This window comes from Falco punctatus (genome assembly GCF_963210335.1).
Source record: "Falco punctatus genome assembly, chromosome: 3".
Lineage (NCBI taxonomy): Eukaryota > Metazoa > Chordata > Aves > Falconiformes > Falconidae > Falco > Falco punctatus.
Window position 1 is genome coordinate 64271916 of NC_137582.1, and position 23848 is coordinate 64295763.

Consider the following 23848-nt stretch of genomic DNA (forward strand, 5'->3'; position numbering starts at 1 on the left):
GAGCCCAAGGCAGGGCTATGGGACATGGATGGGCTGAGGCCAGTCCAGGGTGTCCCCACAGGGCACTGAGGCCTCTCCCCTGGGCTCCAGAGGGACAGGATGCCCTCGACTATGCCAGCTCTCAGCTGACATCAGTCTCCAGCAGAGTCCTTTGTTCTGGGCCCTGCTGAGCAACACTGCTGTAACCATTTCAAGGAGGTCTTGTACAAAGGTCTTTTACTTATGGTCCAGACAGGCTGCCCTCCATCCCTGTTTCAGGCAGGTGTGACATGGGGTTCCCTTTTCTCTCCTCTCTTCCAGAACAGAGGGTCTGGACTTCCGAGAGAAGGCTGGTCTCTGACAGTATGTGGTAGCTGCTCTGTGTGAGGGTCCCAGGGGCCTCAGCAGAACAAAGAAAGTGCAGGTTGTGGTCATCACCTCAGCCCAGGGAACGCCACCTCCATAAAAACCTGCACACAGAAAAGTAGAAGATTTCTGGGAAATGACATTTCAGGAAGTTTTGATAGCAAACATGTTTTTATATTATTAATTATGAGAATCTAAGCACAACCAAGACATAATCATGACCATAAAAGAAAACTGTCCTTGCACAACTGAACACTGTTCAATTTTTCTGTTTTCCAACTAGGATTTTAGCAACTGGAAATCAAAATATTTGTTCTGAAACTAAAATGGGGGAGAATACAACACTTCCTAAGCAAAAACACTTAGTGGGAGAAAGTGAGACAAGGCTGTAGCGACAACTAGTATTCTTAATGAGAAAAAATAGCACAGCTTCTTTATAGCTAAAAGTGGAGCAAACCTCAGACTAAGGACAGGCCGGTAGTGGCTGTTAACATTCACATGCCCTTCCCCAGCTTCTCATACCCCTGGCGTTCCCTTCCTGGGGTCCCTTATAAAACTTGTGAGTGTCTCAGCTGTGACAGTAAACTCTTGTAGGCCACCAGTATAAACCAGATGAGTCATATGATCCAGAATAATTGCAAGCTTTGGGAACTTGCAAATGTGGAAAGCACTCTATCAGATCACACCTTGAGTTTAACTTATGTTTATTGTTTTTACATACTTTCGAACTTGATTTGTATTGAAAAAGAAAAAAAAAACGTTTGGCATGTGAGAAGTAAGAAAGGTGTTTCAGTTTGCAGAACAGGGAGAGGTAATCATCACCTGAGAAGCATTAACAACTGCACTGGAGAGAGGATGCAGTAAAATGCATACAGTGTAAAAAGAATAGCCCTGCTGAGCTTTTGATTTTAAGTATCAGTTTTTGGAGGTCTGGGGGGAAGGTTTTGATGGGAAAAAGGTTTCACTGAAAGTGGATAAAAAAAGTGAAAAAAGATTACCAAATGTGGATCTGGATTAGCACTTCACAAGATATTAATTATTGCTTTTTAGATATCTTGGTTTTCAACTACAGCCAATATCATTCCCTAGCTGCTGTTGCTAATGTTATGCCTGTGCTGGCAACAGAATCTGCAGTATTTCTTAGCAATAGCTTATCCTCTCAGTCTTGTTTTTTGAGATTTTTGACCAATGAATTTTCTCTACTGGAAAATGCTGTCTCATCAGGTCTTCCTCACTTTTAAAATGTAAACTATTTTCTCCTGTCCTTTGATTCCTCTAATTTATTTCCCAGATTTCATCCTGAATCAGAGCATTTCCTCCAATCACCTGGTGTGCTGCTGGGCTTCTATTTCTTTTGCATATAATGTCAAGTACCAACATGTTTAAAGTTGCTCTCGTCAGCATAACTCTCAGCATTACGAGACCTAGTTGTACGGCACAGGATTTTTTATTACACAGTACAAGGTGGAGCTAAACTAATCCCTTTTAAAGATGAATTACAGGTATAGTGGAATGGTGAATGTGGGCTAAGTACCCAACCTTCCTCAATTCACAAAAAATATGAATATATGTATAAGTACATAAGACTTGTTAAAAGACTGGCTTTTTGGCTCAAGCTGTTGAAATTCACGTTAATAGTTTTAGTATTTCCCAGTCTGTCTGCTATTACTGTTATCATTATTACAGTTTTTCAGAACTCAGCTGGACAAGATTCTGAACAACTTTAACTCGGCCTGAACTTAACACTGCTTTCAGCAGAAGGCTGGGCTAGGTGAGCTTCAGAATTTCCTTTGAACCTAAACTTATTTATGCTTCTATGAATTATAATGAACTTGATCAGGACAGGCCTCTGTTCAATAGTGAATTTAACACTCATTCTCAAAACCCTGGGACTTTGCTATTTTTGATTTATTTTATCTCAAGTTTTAAATAACTCACTGAAATTCTACTGTATTTTGCATCTAGTATTTCATCTAACACATTGTTTCCTTTTGCTTAAAAATTAGCTGAAGAATAGAGTTGAGACAGCAATAATATATTTACCACTTTTCTTCTGACTTCCCATAATTATATTACTTATTCATTTTGCCGTGTTTCTCCCTTTGACCCTAATACTGCTGTTACTATTCTGTGAGCAGTCACCTCCATTTCATCAGTTACTGGTAACAGGAACAGCTGTCATTCACAAAATCTTTCATAAGGAATTGTCCTTCGGGAAACTAACTGACATTCCAACAATTTTCTTAAGCTATTGATCTTCTTGTGCTTTTCTCTCCACATCAGACATAGAAGCTTCATACTTTTGAGGGTACTGTAACTAGGAAAGCAATGCAGCGCAGCACATGTTTTTCACACCAGATTTCCCCTTTCCTCACTTTTTTTTTAATGTTTCTGTAGAGTTTTCCAACTCCTTTTACACAGTCTTTGCCAAGCAATCAGTCTCCCTTGAATGTATAAGGTTTTAAAAGCCCTAGAGATACCAAAGGAACATTTCCTCCTTTTGGGACACACCTATGAATCACATTTTAGGGTTACTATCTAAATGTTTTTAAAATTGGAGCAAGTATGCTGCAGAATTAGGTTAGGAGGAAATAAAGCTATAAAGAGCTCATTAATTTATTTCCTAAAACAAGAATATTAAGTAATCTCATTTTATGCATTTTCATATCCTGTCACTCAAAGCAGGTAACTATCAAATGTTTTATTGTGTTCCGAAAGATATGCAAGAGAGACATTTCCTTTGTTAGAGATAAATATTGAAGGTCTTATAGATATCTAGGTATGAAGAAACTCTCATTGAACATGGAATTAGTAGAAATCTATCCTATGTTAAGATTTAAGTAAACATATAAGAGTAATGTTAACCTTCAGTGAATATCAAGATGATTAGGTTTCTTGTACTTCCTAGTAAAATCATTGGGATACAAAGATTTTGGAAGGCAGGCTACTTCTTTGGGACAGTAAATATAGGCAGGAACTCAAGACTGCAAATCCTTTTATTTATGCAGTACCTTCTTCCTTCAACAGTTTTGCAGATGTCTGTCCTTTTGACAAATAACCATCCTCCTACACGATCACACGCAATAGTTGTGTTGGCAATTACACTTTTTTAGGTGCAAAAAATAAGCAAATATTTAAAATAACTTAAGGCTTGCAAGAAAGGCTATTGTTTGTTCTAGCTGCAAGCAATAAAAAGACGGCAATATGAGAAAGCTGCATGTAAGCGTAACAAATCCTGGTTTTTAATAATTTGCACTTTCCAGTTGCAAGATGCAGCATGTACCTGTGGAGACCAGAGAATGTACCACCTCTAGGATTTTTTAACAGGCATAATCCCACCTTATTTACTGTTACTTCTGACCTCTTAGCAGCATTAGAAAATCACCTATTTCATATGTTTACAAGGCATTAAATATATGTTTATAAAATAAAGGGGCTTGTATTTGACTACAGACATGATTTAGAGAGGGTCTTGTTATATTTTCTTAGATTTCTAATCTTACAAAACAGTTCCCTTCCAAATGTATAGAAGCTGTGAATGCTACCTATTTTCTTAACAGCACCTTGCAGTTCTCATGCTTGTAGTCACTGAACCAGAACTGAAGGGTTTCTGAATAAGGCTCACATGACTATGCAATAAAAGGAGCACTATGTTCACGTCCTGTAAAAGTGATGTGAGGTAGATAAATGTTCTTTTTAGGAAGCAGCAGCTTTTAATACAGTAATAAAGTTTCCTGTGTCTAGGTGCTGTAGTAAACTCTGGCAAGGGATATTTATGTAAGTGTCCATTGATTAAAACCACCTACAATAAGTATTAACAGTGGTAGGTTTGCAGCAAAAATTTCTACAGATTTGCATCACATCTACCCTATTTAACAACTGTTCAGATTATTTTTTTGAAATTATTTTTAAGAGAGATTTTGAACTGCGTGAGTAATAATTTTAAGCCAAGACTAGTCTGTATTTGTGATTGAATCCCTCCTCTACTTGACCTCTGGACTCATAACCTCTACTCATTTAGCATGTTCTTTTCTTATATCACTTACATCAGTTTCTTGTCAGAAATTGTAAGTGCTCTAATTCAGTGTTCCTAGAAAGATAAAAAACTTTTAAAGTCCTTTCATTATTAAATAGTTAATTGATTTGATATGAATGTTTAAACTAATCCATGCATACACTTGTCACAGCACTCTCAAAACTACCCAGCTGCAACAAGGTATTTTACCATCTCATTCCAAGCCAACCTCAATAAGCAGTTAGTATGCCTTGCCCCAGCAGAGCCACCAATCCCCCACAAGGTCTCAATGGTCCACCTACTGTTCTTGCCATTTCTTCATACTCTTCTGGCCAGTCCCTCTTCATCCAGGGCACTATATCACCTCCCTTTGCTTCTTCCAGAGGTCTCTTCATTGGCTGCTCCTCTTCCATACCCCTATGAGCTATTTAACTACTTCACAGGAACCAGCCACAGCTGCACCTTATCCACATCAGCCATCCCACCACCCCTGAAGCCAGCCCACAGCTATATATTATCAATGTTAATTAACCTGCCTTCATTCCTTTACAATTCCCCTCTTTTTTCTTTTCCTTTTTAACATTTCATACCTTAGATATTTAACACTCATCATAATCTTTTTACAAATAAACTTTTCATACAGTCCGGACAACTTGTCCCTGAACTTTTTTTTCCCTTTTTAACATATCATACCTCATGTTTTTACCAATCACCACAAACTTTTTATGAATAAACTTGTCATACAGTCCTCTATCATTCTTCTACAATTCCTCCCTTTTTTCTTTTTTTTTTTCTTCTTAACATTCCATGCATTGTGTTTAACATTCATCACAACTTTTTCACAAATAAACTTCTCATACAGTCCAGACAATTTGTCCCTGAACTTATACACACATCCCTTCTTCAATTTTATCTTGGGCTTTTCAGCTTCTGGGGGCTGATCACCTTTCATCTCATCTGCTTTCTTGAAATTTGGAATTTTGTTTTCTTCAGAGGGAAGTTCTAAAGGGCTTATAGTATGTTATCCTTCTACCTCCTGGGTCACACCAGGCAGTAACCCGAATGAGGTTTTAACAGCAGCAGATCTAGAATACAGTACTAATACATTATTCTGTGTCCTGAAAAACTTTGTAACATCCTTGTGGTCGCCCATTTCTTCTACAAGTGGAGACACCTTCAATGAGCACATAAACACCAGCAAGAATACTACCAGGCCAAGCAGCAGCAACAGTGGGAGCCACCCGTGGCACCATGCTGCTCCTGCACCTTCCCCCGGCACAGCCATCACCGTTGTCTGGCCATACCCACTCCATACCCACTGCCACTGCAGGCTGCTGCCACATCTGGCCATGTATTCTGCTGCTATCACCTGTTACCCTCAGCCTCTTAACTCCACAGCAGTCAGGCTTCCTTCTCTTTGATCCCAATGGCTCACCTTTACTGGTGCCTGATCCAGATCCCCAGGCTCTTCCCATCTATCTCAATGTGATCTGGATTGCAGGCTATCCCTGCCTGTCTCCACTGCATTGGGCACTGCCATCATTTCTCAAAACTTCAAACATCCCCCAGCACAGCTATCACCGCTGTCACTGCTCATTACACTCAGTCTCATAATCTGATGATCCCGAGTTCAAGCCCCACATTGGACACTAATTGTTGTAATCAGAGTCCGACTCAGCCTCACACAAGGCACCAATAGTTGCAGCACAAACAAACTAGCAGGCTGCAACAAAGCTTTTACATTGGTCAGATTCTACTGTCTGTGCTGTACCACCCTCCTCCAGTGGTCAGACCACACTATCCTCCTCCATCCAACCCTTCTCCCACACTCCTCAGGGCTATTTAACCACTTAGCAGGAACGAGCTACAGCTGCACATCATCCATGTCAATCAACCCACTGCCGCTGAGGAAAGGCCACAGCTGTCAATCAAGCCACGGCCTTCATTCCTCTACATACACTAATACAAAACAGGCAGCTTCTCGTCTCCAGGTGCCTGATGAGATCTATAACTATTAAAAAGGAATCATAGAGAGGAGACCTTAAGTGATAGACACTTTGATCACTCCTTTCTATTTCCAAATGCATCTCATAGTCATTCATCTTTCAACGACTACGCAGCTCCAGCACAGACTCTCTTCTTAGTTAGGCCTGTTTCTGCTTATTCATATTGAGTAAGAAATTATATCCATGTGAAAACTCAGATTCTTCTTAATCACATCTGCTCTTAAAAAATTAATTTTATTTGTCCTTTTTGAATAACTAGGTTTTTCAAGACCATCAAGCAAGACCATGACATTTATGAGCACCATGGGTCTAGAGTTTATGATTGTCCAAAGGCAGAAAAGCTAGAATTATTGAATTACATAGAATAAAAATAATAATAAAAAAAATATTTAGGTGTTTAGTGAAAGAGTTTTCCAATATAATTTTCTCCTATATCATTAAAGCATTTTGTAAACAACAACAACAAAAAAAAAAGGAACAAAAGTGAAAAAGGGAAAACACACAAAGGAACCAAGAGAAAAAATTGAGAATAAAGAAGGGAATGATAATAACATTTGTCAGAACACAGTTAGAGGGAGTTAAAAAAAATATATAAGGTGAAAGCATTACAAGTTTTCACCAAAGACCCCAGATAAAAGGTTTGGGAGCTGGTGACCCAAATATAAAATAAATGAATGCAAAATGTTAATCTGTGAAGGACTGGAGATACTAACATGATGACAGTGATTAAGAAGTGAAAGTAAGCTGCTTCTAGAGCTGCTGATTGCAGCTATGTATATATGCCTACAGTTTGATGAACAGCAGCAACTATCCTGTAATGGGTATTTTTCTGAAGGCTGGAGGTTAGTCTTAGGTAAGACTTTTCTTACTAGTCTGTCATCAGTTTTTCATGCCTTTCCCATGAATTAAACTATCATGCCCAAAAGGTTCCAAAATCACAGGCTCAACAAATCTCCCAGTAGAAATCAAAGGACTATGAAACAGCTTTGAGAGCAGTGAAAGCTTTAGGTTTTTGCTCAGGAAAACTTCAGGCACTGAGGAGTCTTCATTTTTATGCCAATTGTTAAAATATGGTTTGTAATGTCACTTATATACATTCATAAAAATCCCTACATTTTTTCTTTAAAAACTTATCAGGTTGGACTCATTAGGTAGGATAGCATTCCACCAATATTCTACCACACCACCTTCTCTTTTTTAACTCGATTGCTTACTAGGTATACAGTGCTCTAAACATACAAGTAATTCTTATTAATTGCTTAAAGATACACAGAAAGGCAAGAATTTGAATTCAGATGTCAGGTCCTGAGACATAGCATGGGATTAGTACCCAGTTTTAAGCCTTCAGGTGATATTAGAGTGTGTTGTCTCTTGCTTATCAGGGCTAAATGTATTTGCACATGAAGAGCTTTAAGAACTAAGCCTCCTCAGCACCTCTTCAGGGAAAACATTTAGACCTTTTTATTACCTATCAAGATACATTTGTTCTGTTTAGGGTGATTTCTGTGCCACCCCACATCCCCCCCAGACCCAGTGTTATCTATTTCTACACAGCTTCGCGCCCCCCCCCCTTCTGTCTTTGGTGATATCTTCTAAACCTGCTATATCCGTTCAAATTTAGCCCCTTATTTTAACTCCCCTGCTATGTTCCAGTTAAGCATGTTCACTTAAATGGAATAGTCACCTGTCCTTGTCATTAAGAGGCATCATGTATTAAGGAAGTTAAAAAGTACAAAGAGCAGCATATCAAAAAGGTTAACGGCAAATGAAATGGTGCATTTCAGTTGTTACTTTGAAACTTCATTAAAATTTAGTACCCATTATTGGTCTTTTTAAGATCCCAACTTTCATTGAATCATCTGATTTTGTCCTTGTAGTTTCATTAATAATTCAAAAACTTTTGTTTCCAACACCTCATGTCAGCATCTCTGTCAGCACCATGCTAATAATTTTAACTTCAGCTGAATATTAGAGGAGGGAGATCAGCACAGAGAGAATGAAACCTGAATTCCAGCCTTGCAGTGGTGATCAGTCAAAAAAAAAAATGCATTTTCCATTGACAGGTACCAGCATGTTAAAGAAAACTTTGTTTCTGTTTTTTTGTTTTTTTTGTTTGGTTAGTTGTTTTGGTTTGTTTGTTTTGTTTTGTTTTGTTTTTTTTTAATTAACATTTTATTGTACACTACATAAAGCACATGTTTGTACTGCAGGGAATATTCGTATGAAATTTATCTATAAAATGTGAACAACAGAGCACATCATGGAGATCTCTCATAGTGGTTTATTGCCTGCTAGTTAGAATTATATTGCCAAACATTTTCAATCAAATGATGAGAAATAGAGTGGGGAGAGGGAGAGAGACAGAGCGAAGGAGGAAGAAAGCAGCGCCTAAAATATTCTTATGAATGCATAAGCTACATCTTCAAAGATGCAAAAAGGATTAGTTTCAGTAAATATTGTAACTGGCTCTTATTCAACAAATATGAACATTGCTCACTGGAGGCTGATTTGTATTGTCCTCAAAAATATAATTTTAATAGTTATTGTTGCTCTTAAGAAATGTCTGTTTTTACCCTGCTTTGACAATTACAGAGAAACAGTATTAATCCACATTATTTCCTTATTTGTTCTTGTCTGCAGAACATGAAAAAAATAAGAGGATTTCTTGATAAAATAGTATCATAATGGATACTCATATAATATTGTTTAGTTTCATAAATATAACATTTTTTTCAACTTTTATAAAATCTCAGGTAAAGAATAAATCTTTCTCAGTACCTGGCTTTGTCTGCTGGACCAAGGATTGGCTTTCTGAAGATTTTTCTGACTAAACAACATTATAAAAACTTTCTTCAGTTTTGGCACTATTATGTTCATCAAAACCTATAAAAAATTATCTTATGTAAGAAATACCATCAAAACAACAGGCAGAGAAAGGCTGTTTGTTTCCCTCCCAAAAGGAGAAATGTTTCTTGTCGGATGTTTAGCTCTCATCTGCACTAAAAGAAATGTCTACTTAAAAATCAGTTTCCCACATAATCATTGACTAATATATCTGCTGAGAATTAGTACTGTATGGTAACCACTCAAGCCTAATATAAAAGACTAGCCAATCTGCACACAACATCCTTAAACATACTTGCAGAAACCAAATGTTTGAATTTAGCTTTCAGCTTGTGTCCGCACTGTTTGCATCTTTTGTATAAGCCAAATGTCATTGTACCTCACATACGGACATCGGGTTCCATTGCATTTGAAACTACAACATCTGCTGTATATTACTTCTATCAAATGAAACAATTACCTTCTGAGAAACTCTCTTAAGTATGCTGTACAAATCATATCACATAGGGTGGCTCCTCAAGAAATGATGAGTAGGTCAAGTCCTTCAAATAAAGAACCTCAGAGCTGAAGTTTCTTAAACATTATTATATCTTTCTTCAGTGTATAGGAAATGTATTATATTCATTGTGCTTAAACAGATACTTTTGGAATTTTCAGGGTAACATGAGGAGCAAACTGTTCTATGCAGAATGATATTAACTGGTACTTATAATGAAGAGATGGCATGTTTTCTGTCTGTGAGTGTTGGCTTGAGTTTTGCAAACAGAAAATTGGAAGTGTCCTGTCACAAATTTCTGGGACTTTTGTTCAGGACCTTCATGTACGATTTATGCTTGCTAATGTTTCACTGCACCAAACTCTTTTGGCATTATCTTCCCGCTTTTTGTTTGTTTTCTCCAAATACATTCTACTGTATGATAGAACATGGAACTTAGGTATAAAGTCAATGGTAAAATATGAGTATCTTCATAATTTTTCAAATGACTATACCTCTGCTAGGAAATATCAGGTAATCATAACTGAAAGTTTTCATGGGTTGGCTTGATTTATTGACTTTTTGAAATTAGCCACAAACCGGCTTTGGTAATATCCAACCAGTTTCTGCTTTGATTTAGGTAGCTGCGGCTTTCATTGCCAGTGACAGGGAAACAGCCCTGATTTCTAAACTGTCTAATGGTAAGGCACTCATAACACAGGTGGACTCTCTGAGACCCTGATGGATAATAGCTTGAAGTGAGGCTTTCAGAATTTATGTTTCTGACTCTGCAGCATGGTATCTAAAAACCTGGAGAGACTTGATTTTGTAAGCCATTTGCTACAGAATATTGGCCAGATACCCTGTGTGTCCCAACACATCAGTGTGTGTGTGTGTGTGTGTGTGTGTAAAATAAATGTCAAGAGTCTCAGAGATTTAACTATATAAAGAAATTTGTGCCCACATTTTTTTTAGACATTACTTTCCGATGTCTTCTTTAGAAGTATTTTTCAAATTGACTCTTAGAAAATAGGCATTTTTCTCCATAAAGTTTGGAATGTCATAAGAAAAGAATTCAGATTTGTGATTTTGTGATTCTTGCTCTGCTTTCTTTATATATCAGTCTGATCATTTCCAAATATTTCAATTACTTCCTAAAATGTTATTGATGACTATTTTTTTTTTTTTCTTTCCTGGACAGTTGTGCTTTTTCTTTAGTGCATGCCCCTGAAAAATTTCTTAACAGTTACTTATAATGCCTTCAAGAATGAGTAGGAAAGCAGGGGAAGCATTTAATACCTCCATGAGTGTGTGGAGTATTTTTGGTGATGAGAAGGTAAAACTCTCCCAAATCTTTTTTTACTTCTTGTTACAGTTAGAGCAAGGCTATACACCAGCTATGATTCATCAAGTATCCATTTCATCAGCTTATAGGAATAGAAATATTCACACTGAATTCAGTTGTAGAAAAAGTTTAGCTGTAACTGAAATAATTACAGCACAAAAAAATGTTTTAAACTTGCAGGTTTTGCACATGTTTCCTCCTTTTTAGTATAGCAAGGAGAGATGGAAGATTGGCATGAGTTTTTTCTGAAGAGGGAGTTTTGGGAAGTCTGTCTCAGGGACTAGGAAGACAGCATGCTATAACTTACAAAACCCCGTCTGACCGCCAGTCATCCTCAGCTGAACTGCTTTTATGCTTTCTCTAGAAAAAAAAATAAAATTGAAAGACAGACTTTGGCATAACAATAATAATTAAGAAAATTATCCATGGAACTGTATGAATAAAAAAATACCTGTCTGAAAATGATGAGGGGCATCTCTGCAGCAGTGTGGCAGTGACCTGGGACAAGGCTACCATGAGGAAAGTCTGGGCTCAGTCTCCGTAGGACCTCTCCTCCTCCCGTGGGGACTGTGCTGGAGCTCAGACCCTCAGCTCTGGCTCTCATCCAAAGTGTACTGCAGGGATACCTGCCCACTGCCATGGTCCCTGCAGGACTGCTCAGCCATCCTGGAACTGCTTCTGCCCCTGGTTTCTGGCATCAACCCTGTTCTGTCTCCCTTGCTTAGGAACTGTGAGAATGTATCCCACCTCCATAAAGATCCCTGCCTTACCAGCCGTACCGTAACGCATGGCTGCTAGCTCACCTCTCTCATGGAGCCACTTGCCCTCACTGCTCCCTGACATGTACATGCTCTGTGTAAGGTAACAGGTGGGATGCTTCACTCTATCTACATACTGAAAGTGTCCAAACTACCACATACACCTGCAGAAAGTAGAAAGAAGATCAAGCAGGCATCCAGACAGAAATTATGTAAAGAGGCAATAGTATGGACAGCAGCTATTTTATCCAGAAATTTCCTGGATAGGGATCACGAGGACAGGAACAAGTGTGTTCAAGGCCAGGCTGGATGGGGCTTTGAGCAAAGTGGGTCTAGCGGAAGGTGTCCCTGCCCATGGCAGGGAGGTTGGTCTAGATGATCTTTAAGGTCCATTCCAAACCAAACCATTCTATGTTTCTATGAACAAGCCAGATCTTGGATAGAGTCTGTAAGCTGTGAAAAATGAGCAAAACATCTTCTTTCAGAGATTCTTCATCTAAATTTCAAACTTTTGTTACAAAAAATTATTGCTTTTTAGCTAAATAGAGAAACCAGACACTTTACATATTTTATGCACTCCATATTATGGGGAAATGAGATGCTAGCATTTAGAAGAGAGTTTATGAAGAGATTGATTAGAAGTTTTTCAGTGAAATGTTTCTAACAATAACTGAATTGTCAAAACTGAAAATATTCCCAGAAAACTAATGTCTTGATTACAAACTCTGTAAAAAAAAATGAGAGGAAATTTTAAATTCTCAAAGCATTCTACTTTTATATTCTTCAAGTAGGAAATTTACATTTTAAGTTGTAAAAGACCATTTCTATATAAAAATGGTTTTAGATCTTCTATATATTTTAAGTTTTAAACTATTCTCAGTCCTGGTATTCTAGTGTCTCTGATAATTCTGATTTGTGTTGGATTACTGTATTAGATTTGAAGGAAAGAGTAAATATTTACTTTGGGAAGAAATTGTCATGTATATGCTAGTTTCTTTGTGCTGTTGCTGTGCTATACTGTCGGCAAAATATTTTAAATTTTATTAAACATGAGAAAAGGTAAAATGGCACAGAGATCTTTAGAAGAAAACACTGTTTCTTCTAAATGTCAGGATTTGGATGCTTTCAGAAAATCACTGTTACTAATTGGTAGCTTTTTGGGAGACCATACGCCTATAAAATACTCAATATTTTTTTGAACAAAATAACAGATTTATTTTTTTTATTCAATATGCATTAAAATAAAGGAGTGGAGTGGAGATGTGATCATTTTTTATAATGTTTTATGTAATGATACTTATATAATTGACATAATTTTAGGATTTGATCTTGTGATTATTACTCATGGACAAAGTAAAATATGTATGTAGGTTTCGTATCTTTCAAAGCAGCTTTGTACTCCATTTAGCTGCATCATAGAACAAAATTAATGTGCTTGTGTAGTTTCTCTTCTGTGCTGTTCTATGTGTAATGGAATTAAAATTTAAACCTCTTGCTTGATAAAAAGGAAGCAGCTGTTTTTATACTAGTCATCTTATCTAAACTGAAATAGTACTTTTCAAAAATGTTTTCCCCAGCCTCTTCCCTGAAAATTAGGCCTGCAAAAAATTTAATGCCAGAAATAGTTTGGAAAAATAAGATTCTATACTGTATCTGGCAAACCAGCTCTTACTATGCTGTGTGCTCACTGACTTTTTATCTTGCAATTGTATTGAATGTATTCTTAAACACTTCCTTTTCTGGGCAATGCCATCTTTTGCAGAACACACCATCAGTATGCCTTATTAATGCATCATTTGCATGACAGATTCAATGGCATGCTGAAGCAACAGCTCATTAGAGTAGCAGCACACTGATGATTTATTGCTGTAACATATCATCAGATTGAGGCACACTAATAATCTATGATTTAAAAAAAAACAACCTACAGGGGTATTATGCAGGAGTGGATTCAATTCAGGCACCAGAAAGAATGTATAACTTGTAAACCTTCAAGCCATTGTCACTGATGTAAGAGCTTTTGCATTCTTGAAGAGTGTCACATTATTGTCTCCTAGATGCCCTGTACCTTTAGCGTGAACCCTAAAGCCCTACAGACATGCAAGGTGTCTGCTCACTAATACAGTTTCTCTGCCTCGTACTTCCTTAAGACAAGGATTGAACTATTCTCCAGGGTCCGATTTCACTCCCTTGTCTGCTATGGCTAATAGAGGCATAAGATTATGGCCCATAATGCACTGGTAATGTCCTTCTAAGAGAGGCTCTCAGAGAGTATGTCCTGAAATATGATGTAGTCAAAGAGGACTGTAGCATTTATTATCACTAGTTACAAGGTCAAAGTCAATGGCATACAAAACATGAAATGAAAATTGGATACACAGAGAATGCGTTGCTTAAAGATTGTCTACTCAATATGCTTTTGTTATTGGAAAGCTTTGCTACAGAGAAGGATCAAATATGCTGAAAAAAGTTTGTAAGAGCATCTTCTAAGAAATTTAAGAACTGAATTTACATTTGGTGTGCTTACCGAACAGAAATCACAAGACATGAGGTAGTAAATACCCCTCATTTGGTCACAGTCTTAGGAACTTAAGAACTCTGCTCCTTTTCTGCAGAAGGCATTTAGGTACTCAGAAATTAATTCTGTGGGCATATCAATAACTTTGTTGAAGCATCTCATGCTTTTTTATTACACCATTACATTCTTACATTATCTTTGACTAATATAAAAAGATTCCACTATGTGCAAGCAGTTGGACATTTCCAACAAAGTAGTTGATTCATGCTAATTGAAAGCATCATAAAAATGAATCTTACAATTACTAAGGATGTGCTTATTAATTTAAATATTTATGCAGTATTATCTGTTAGAAAGCATTAGCAGACTAAGATAACAAAACCTAAAGATGTTAAGAATAAATTAATCATTATATTTGTACAAATATATAAACATCACATCCAAGCAAACATGCATTTTTACACATATGGACACACAATTCATATAACAGCTAAGTTAAAATTATTTAGTACCCAAGAATGGAATCATATCTCATTAGTTAACTGACCCAGAGAAAAATATTTTCTGCATGACTTATGCAGGCCATTTAGGAACAAGTATGATGCCTACATATCTTCAAAGTAGTGTGCAAAACTTGGCTAACTAATCCATTTATGCTAATCCATTTATTTAAAGCACTTGAATCTAAATGACCTTTATGAGTCAGGCAGAACCTTTTTATGTTTTCACAGATTTTTTTCTACAGATCCTTCCTTTATACATAATTTTTCTTTTTTTTTTAACCACTTTGTAATCACTGGAAAAAGTTAAACCATCTGGAGCTACCTGCACATTAACCACAGTTCTAACTTTATAATTTGAGACCAAAAAGAGACAAACCATACAGTTTCACCTGCTTTCCTGATATGGATTTTTCTATCTACTACCAAGAACATTTCTTGTAATTCTAAGAAATCTTGATAATTTCACACTGGAGATAGAACACAGCCATCAACACAAGAGGTGTAAAAGTCTTTCTTCGTAAAGGGTCCCTATATCTGTAGATATACAACAGAATTTGTTGTGGGTTTTGTTTTTGTTTTTGGTATTTGTGGATAGGCTTAATTTTTGGTATATCTGCTTCTGGATTCTTCTCTTGGTGCTGCAGTTTTTTACAGAACAATTTCAATTAGTATATCATCCCAAAAGCAATGACACCTAGAGTCCAACGTCTCCCATAATCTCTACCTCTACAGATATATTCTTTACAAAAACTATAGAACATGTTTCCCTTCGTTTAGCATCCACAGTTTATTCTTCACTTTGCTCCAACATTTCAGAAGTATTTAACTTGTTTACCATCACTTTTCTTATACTTCAAAAGAAAAATGATATATCAAAATATTTGCCCTGTCATGTTATTACTATTTCATATATATAACATATAATTTCACTGACACATTTGATAGGTAACAAAAAGTTTAGTTAAGATATTTCACATTAACAATATTATGGAATGAATTTAAATGTGGTTAATTTTTTTTAATTCAGTATGACTCTTGAAGGTACACTTTATCTTACTTTCCTTATTCTGTTTGGACTGTGAAGGTTTTTTAATCATCTGACTTGTATGTACCACCTTACGTTTGGGCAATCCTCCTGAAGAAAATAATTATTTGAAAGAACTGATATTACTTAATGCAGTCCCCACTAAAACAATGAATATTTTCAAGTCTCATCTTCTGTAGCTATTCAACAGCAGGATTCCTGGACAAATTCTAGAGGTTGTCAGTGGAGGTGAGTTTTCTCAAGCAGTGATTCAGTTTAAATATTGGCATATAATGAGAGCTTGTATTTTTGCCTTTCTATGCTGTGTCCGACACATATTGCAGTGTCCCAGGGGTTCTGTAATGTCTCCTATTCTTTGTTATCTGTCTGCTGCCTTTAGCTGCTCTGGATTGACTGAGTGATCCAGGCTTTCATTGCTGTCCAGAAAAAAATGTTGATTTACTCTGCTTTTTCAATATATAATAAGCCCATTATTATCCTACTGATTTTTATATGTCCAGTCGTGATAGATGAATTATTTAAATTAAAAACAACACTGAAAGAAATTAAATTATTCCACTGATGTTGGCACTTATATCAAACAATTTTTAATTACTAAGGAATTAACTGTACCCAGGATTAGGAACCTGCTGATGACAAGGACAAAGAATGGAGAAACCCTGATATTCATATATTAATGAACAGTAATATATAATAAAATTTTAGCAGGAATTGCTATATTTGCCTAGTTTGTTTCCTGCTATATCTGCCATGACTTAAATTATGCTGATAGATCACCATCAAATAACATACCAGCATTCCATAGAATCAAGGAATGGTTTGGGTCGAAGGGACCTTAAAGATCATCTAGTCCAACCCTTCTGCCATGGGCAGGAACACCTTCCACTAGACCTATTTTGCTCAAAGCCCCATCCAGCCAGGCCTTGAACATTTCCAGGGATGGGGCACCCACAGCTTCTTTGGGAAACTGTTCCAGTATCTCATCATTGTTATTGTAAAAATTTCTTCCTTATGTTCAATCTAAATTTACCCTCTTTTAGATTAAAATTATTGCCCTTTGTCCTGTCACTACAGGCCCTAATAAAGAGTCTTTCTCTATCTTTCTTATAACCTCCCTCTATATATTAAAAGGCTGCTATAAGGTCTTCTTGGAGCCTTCTCTCCTTCAGGCTGAACAACCCCAATGCTCTCAGCCTGTCTTCACAGGAGAGGTGTTCCAGTCCTCTGATTTTTGTGACCCTTACATTTAACCATGTAAGTAGCTCTATATTTTTTTTTCCCTGTATCTAAACCAAAGACATAAATTTAATAGATCAAGACCATCTTTAATTATAAATTCCTTATTGGTCTTCTCATTCCATTAATAACAATTTCTTTTCTACACACCTAAATATTAACATTAAGATGACTCAGCACATTCTATAGCTTTTTCAGCTCACTCTATTGTTATCCATGCAGGTACAGTATCAATTTTAAAATGTTTCGTGCCTCACCAGACCTTGTTTGCCCTTGAATTCTCTTTGCTTAACAAGCTGTTCTTCATATTCTGGTCGAGTTCTAAGTGCTCAAGATGTCAGTCTGCTGATTGTGCCAAAATTGAAGCTGAATCAGCCACTGAAATTGCTTTGACATCTAAAATACTGGAAACATTAAACTTTTCAAACCCAACGGAAGGCATTTCAAGATTATTTTTGGTTCCATGAATTCAAATTATCAAATTAATTAAACGAACATAATGTTTCATTTGGGAATGTTATATGTAGAACTCAGTTTTGGGCTCCTCAGCAGAAGAAAGACACTGATGTACTGGAATGAGCACAGGAGAAAGCCATCAAGGTGGTCAGAAAGCTGGAGCACATGGGATACAAGGAAAAACAGAGAGAGATATGTGCTCCTTCAGCTTTGGAGAGATCTTATTACTGACAGCAACTACTTCAGCCATGGGCACAGACAGGGTCAGAACAGACTTCCCAAAGTGCAGAGCACTAGGACAAAAGGCAATGAACACAGAAACATGGAAAATTCGTATTATATGTTAGGAATGTTATATTTATGTATATGTTTGTTTGTCTGTTTTACCTTGAGGGTGTTCAAGTATTGGGACAGGGGCTTAGAGAGGTTGTGTCTCCAACCTTGGGGGTGTCCAGGACTTAGCTGGACACACGTATGAGAAACCTGGTTTGATTAGATTTGCTTATATTAGTGGATAAGAATAGATGACATCTGGAGGTCCCATCTGACCTTAATTGTTCTATGATTTTACTATATTTTTTTTTTCATTCTCAGACACCTACCATTTGTAATTGTAACATTTTTTATTACATTTCATGCTGTACTGGGGATTGTTATTTGTCTGTGCTCCCTGTTTAAATCAACTAACTGTACAAAACAGTATGCAATCAGATTTTTTTCTTTTCTTTTGGCTTTGTGCATGTAACTTTCAGGGGAGTAAGTCAAGTGCAACATCAAAAAATACTTGAATTAGTGGCACAGAGAGGAGGAAAAAAATAAAAAGAAATCTACAGCTTGATTAAAGTAACTTTGTGTCACTTCCTGGGTATCAAAGTCTGTGAAAAATGAGGAAGGAATGACATTGCCAACCTGTGGTTCTGGAAGAGCATCTGGATCAAAAGCAGTGATGATGTGGGCAACCCAAAACCTGTTATGGTCTGAAGTCAGCTAGCAAGAGCTGCCGAAACTAATATTGCTGAGATCACTCAATCTCCTTCTCAGTGTTGCAGGAGAGCAGAAGGAGGTGTCATTCATTTCCTAGCTACTTCTAAGACTGGTTTAGAGGTCCTATGGCTTTTGGTATGGCAAAGGCTTTAGCATACAGTTCCTACAGATTGTGTTGGTCACAGTGAGTTTATAGAGAACTAGAATCTGTTTGAGTTTGGTTCATCTCTTATATTTTATCTTGTGATATTTGTGTTGCACTATGGCAAATTATTGAGGAGTGAACATAAACCACTAAAACTGTTTCAGTAGCATTTTACATTTGCTTTATATTCACTTTGTGCTGATAGCATTATTACACAAAGGGAAGGACAATACATGATAAGGATTTTGGTCTGGGTTTTTTATTTTTTTTTAATAAATTCAACATTAGCTAACATATGCCAAACAATTATCATAGTTATGGTAATTGATTCCTAGCCTGAATAAATGGGATAAAATTTAGTAGCTGACAGTGCTCACTTTTTCTAGTGATAACATTATTTTTAATGTAATAGGCATGAAAAGTACCAGTTAGGCAGCCCTGCAGTGGACTGTCTTCATATCCTTCAATAAAATGCAGATACTGTTTCTAATATCTGCTTACTATGTTTTGCTGTTTGCAATACATCCTGCTCTGAGATATGGCAAGATTATTACAACAGCTACATGTGACATGCTGGTTTTATGCTTAGGAATGTCATGAAAAGAAATGTACTTTCTTCCAGTTTTAATTTTTGCTTTTAATTCCAATATTTGGAAAACTGTCCTTAATCAGCTTCACTTTTAAATGTTTTCTAGGGATTTTATCCACATATATTTAATTGCATGACAAAACGTAGCTCTAAGAAACATTTGATACAAAAATTAAATTCTGAAACATAATATTTTACCTATTATCTTTCAATGCACAGTGTGTCACTGTGTTATGCATGAAATATGAAAGATAAGAAAATATAAAGAAGGAACGTCTCCTGTAATGGGATTACAAAATAGACTTGTGTAAATTTAGTAATTGCTACAAGGCTCTTCTAAAGTGGGATGTTGAAGAAAATCAATAATTAAATTCTATAAGTTACATTATTAAATAGGGAGTGAATGTGATTTTTTTAAAATCTGTGTAACATCAAGGTAGACTAAATTAAGCTGAATATTTTGAAATCAAACTAACATCTCAACATTGCTAATGGTACTGGTTTTCAAGTCTGTCATTCTAATACGAACCTACATTCACTCATGTCCCACTTCCCTACATTGATACAGGTGTCCATACATCAGAGGACAGCATTTCACAATTGCAATGATACCAGTTAAACTACTATGATACTTCAGGTATATGTGTGCAGAGCATTAGCTCTGTAAGGGAGAGGGGGCTGTGACATTGCTTCCCATTACAGGCTAAACCTGCATTACAGGAAGTCTGTTCCATTCTACTCAAATTTAATAATTCTGGCCAGACACACCAACCTCTTGAACATCTTCTAAATGACTGGTGATGTTTAACTACCAAAATAAAATAAAAGAAAATTAAATACATTTAAATTATCAGTGTTCAAAAAATAGAAATTTTTAAACAAATTTCTGTCTCCAAGTGATATTTAACGCCCATGGCATTCATAAGTAATAAAGCCATCTTCAATCATCAAATGTGAAGCTAGTTGGCATAAAGCCATTACTTTTAAATATATTTAATTACATTAAGAGTGTTACCTGCATTACCAACTGTACATCCATGACTTTCAATACTTGAGATACATAGTAAAAGACAACCAACTTTCCTTTCTTATAAGAAGTAAGAAAGATTAATCTTATGCAAGTAATTTTCTATTTAAGCAATGTTAAAACACCATCAAGGAAGAGTATCGAACTTGTTCTGCAAGGGGGAAACATGCAAAATACAGTACTATATTCTAAAAATTAATACATTTTTAGAGGTACTCACAGAACAGGAAAACAGATATGTTATATGCATGGAAATTCTTTAGATTGCTTCAGGGTTTCAACTCTTTGCATTTAAGACAACACAAGATTTTTTTTAACCCAGAACTATGCCTTCTTGCTACTTGTTTTAATTTACCCTGAATTAGCATGAAGAACAATTATAATTTTTAAATGTCATGAACTAGACAAATGCTGATTTCCTTAGTGAGATTTGAAATATACTCTATACATCATTAAAAGGAAGACGGAAAATTCACTTAGTTTAAATTACATTGGTTTTAACATGGAAAATTATTCATGTTTACCATACACTTGGGATGTCTGAACCTCTTTGTAAAAGGAAAATGATATGTAACAGAAACTGAAAGATGGAATTAATAGAAAAGATTCAGTTTCAATGATACAGTGTTTAAGGAAAGGGAACTTTAATTTAGAACATACCTTGGAAAACAGAATTATGGTGTGGTGCTATACCCTTAAGTAATACACTAACTTTGTTTATGAAATAGATACAAAAAATATAAGAAGAAGATGAGATTTCAGAGTTAACGCCAATAAAAGTTTTAGTCATACAAAGAACTAGAGGACAGTCTGATACAAAACTGTTGAGAAAACAAGAGCACAGGACTGGAGGGAACCTTTTGATTTATCAGTTCCATTTCTTCCTTAGATCAAGTATCGTTTCATATATGTTTGTTTTTCATAAGTTTTTGTACATAAATCTTTTTTGTTCTTTTTTGTTCTTTGTTCTCGTGACAATACAGCTCTTTGCTTAACAGTCCTGTAAAATCAACTTTCCTGAACATCTGTCTTGGATAATCGTTCCTATACACAGTAGTCCAGATGAACTGTTCTACAGCATTTCATATAATGACATTAAACCACTTTCTATCTCCATGAAAACTAATTCAGCAACCTACAAACATATTTGACTATCCTTGCATGCATCACATTAATATTTTATAGGCATGTAATATTCAGCTAGCAAGTTTGTGCCTTTTTCTTCTCTGGTCCTTTCTAGATGACTAGTTCCTAGTTTATATGTAAAATGTGTGTTATTCCCCAGGATTGTTCTGTACTGTTGAAATTAATCTTGATTCTATTGCATCTCAAGATTTTTTCTTACATTCCTTTTCCCTGCTGATATCCCAGGCTTCTTCTGTATTGGAAAAAAAAAAAAATTGTGGTTGTTTCCTGACCACATTTCATCTACTCATTCTACTTATTTTTACCGTATTCACAAATAAAATATATTAAGCAAGAAAAATTCTTAAGGATTTTATAGCAACCTGCACCTTTTGTTCTTAATGTTATCTGTTGACCTTACAAATTTTTTTGAGTTCTCAAGATGTTACATGTTTTATACCAATATGGAAAAGACTTTAAGTCCAGGTAATTGAATACTGTTGGAGTTTTAGCTTAAAATGTATTTTTCTTGTCAAATAAAATTGTTAGATTCATGTAGCAGCATCCGTCTTTAATAAACCTATATTGTGTTTTATTCTACTTTCTATTTACATATGTGCCTTTAATTGCTCTGTTCTTTAGAATTCTTTCTAAAGCTTTACATATGATTAATATTAAACTAGTGTGCCTTTGGTTTCAAGGATTACTTTTCTCACTTTATAAACTTAGGACAATGCCCCCTCCCTGTCCTCAGCCTCAGTTGGACAGATTTATTTTAAAATACTTATAATGAGGTTTATGGTTCTTATGTGTTTCTTTCTGAATCCTGAATACCAATTATTATTTGTTTCTGGTTCTTTGAACTACATCCAGATTATATCTAAGTATTTTAATCCTTTATTTGACTTCATTTTTATTGTGGTACTAATTGTTCTTTTCTTGTTTTTTGTTTTTTTTTTTATTTTTTTATTTTTTTATTTTTCTCAAACTTCTTTTACTTGCTTCTATAGCTTTTGTTCACTCAGTCTTACATTTATTCTTTACTTGGTGAGGAAGGCTTCTGAACATGTCTTTTCTGCTAATCAGTTGTTTTTATGTTGTTTCCATCCTTTTTTTTTTTCTTTCTTTTGCTTCTCATGATTTAATCACTTTTTTCTGTAATGATTATTCATTCATATAATGATTTTTATTGTTTTTGAGTCATAACATTTCTCAGTCTCCTCTAACTGAATGCTTCATGATCTAGTATTAGTTCACTAGGTTCTTGAGACAATAAAAGTTTTACTTCTCGCCTAATCTTCAAAATCCTGTGTCAACTTCACTATTATTTCTTCACCTCCTGAATAAAACATCCTTTCAAGGCAGTGAAGTCTATACTTTAATCCCCAAATTTCATTTTCTGTTCACAGTTTAAGAACTTCTATTTCTTTACCAAGCTATTGGCATTTTTGTTTGTGCGTCTTATGTTTGGTTACATCTTCAAGATCACACCTAGTTGCTTAGCTAAATTCAGCAGTCTTGATATGAAATATTATGACTCACTGTTAAGCAGTTTTTTTAAAAAAATATTTATCTTTTTTTGTTATGCATTTGATTAGTCATTTGTCCATACATGTTTTTTGTACAGTCATACAGACATATGATCTCTAGTCTATCCTGCACTATCATTTCTAAAATAAAATTTTAAAAAAATCATTTATTTATTTATTATAAGACAGCAAAACCAGAAATCAATAGTATTTTACTTTACTGGAAACCTGGGAGTCATTTTTATACATTTTTAGTAGTGCCTCAGTTCAGGAACAGGTTCACTAAAACACTTTCATCAGAGGAAGGTGCTTTTGTGTTATGTACTAATGGAAGACATGAAGATTGTAAAAAACTTTATTAAAATACTTCATTTCTGAATTTTAATTTTTCAGTTGAAGCTACCCACTAGTAGACCACTACACAAAGAGGAAGTCATTCTTCATTGTAAGGAAAACACAATATAACCTATATTTAATTGATAGTTAATTCAAGTGTATTTACAAAGTCCTAAACAGTGTAGTCCATTTTATTTATTTATTTTCAGGCATAAAAGGGTACTGTAAATTGCAAAGTTTAGTATTTTTGGAAATAATAACCTTGTTTTCACTTTGGTCAACAATAATTTCTTAGAATGATATGTGCCCAAAAAGGAATTACAGAACTACTCATTGTATATCCTTAGCTGGTGATCATAACTAATTCTGTCAATAATTAGTAACACCAGTAAACAGGTTGTAAGGCTCCAAATGGTTAACCAAATATTTATCAGGCTGACTCCAAACATTGCTTGAATCTTTTTATAGAGGTAGTGAGTGATACCTATCTCCACATTCTCATTGTTAATTAAACATCTTCAATTAGTACATAAGTACAATCCATAGATTTTTGCTCACTGGAGTAAA

The 23848-nt window shown here is 35.6% G+C and overlaps 1 long non-coding RNA gene across 1 annotated transcript in view; it reads left to right on the plus strand.

The window, feature by feature from the left end:
* The first annotated feature begins 7933 nt into the window (after positions 1 to 7933).
* Positions 7934 to 23848, plus strand: part of LOC308060574 — a 47721-nt gene continuing 31806 nt past the window's right edge. The window contains exon 1 of the long non-coding RNA XR_013926796.1: positions 7934 to 12130. This is a non-coding gene — a long non-coding RNA (uncharacterized lncRNA). The remainder of the gene's footprint in view (positions 12131 to 23848) is intronic.